Genomic DNA, 523 nt, shown 5'->3' with positions numbered 1-523 from the left:
CAGCGCGATCTCGAACTGCACAAGGAGTGTTCCCGTTATGACGTTCACAGCACCTTACGGCGAAGCCGTGGACGGAGATGACGCAATCGCTACAGGCAACAATGCTAGCCCACATCCATCCGTGAGATTTTGTTTGAGCAGTGCTGTACTCGAGTGCAGTCATCCCCATGAGTACATCCTTTTCGGAGCGAGTGCAGACGGCTCACACGGCAGTCGTTACTTGGTCAAGATGGCCGGTGTTGTCTTACCCGGCGACGGCAGACATTCAAGAAGTCGTTACCTTGAGCAATGCATTGTAGCCACGTTTGAACTTCAACAAAATTCAAGTCTAACTACTGCTGTAGGATGACAAAAGCTGGATATTCGAAGAGTTTCCAAGACGCCGCAGTTAAGTACGCCTCGGCAAATACTCCGTGTACATTCCGCTGGGTGTATATCACAGGGGTCGTTAAGGGGATGGAAGGTATTGTACGTAGTGTTCACTTGACGCATGAACTATACGCATTTTTTCCTGTAGAGTTGG

Source organism: Aphanomyces astaci (assembly GCF_000520075.1).
Source record: "Aphanomyces astaci strain APO3 unplaced genomic scaffold supercont1.268, whole genome shotgun sequence".
Taxonomy (NCBI): domain Eukaryota; phylum Oomycota; class Saprolegniomycetes; order Saprolegniales; family Verrucalvaceae; genus Aphanomyces; species Aphanomyces astaci.
The sequence above is the reverse complement of the archived record's forward strand: the minus strand, read 5'-3'. Positions refer to the sequence as shown.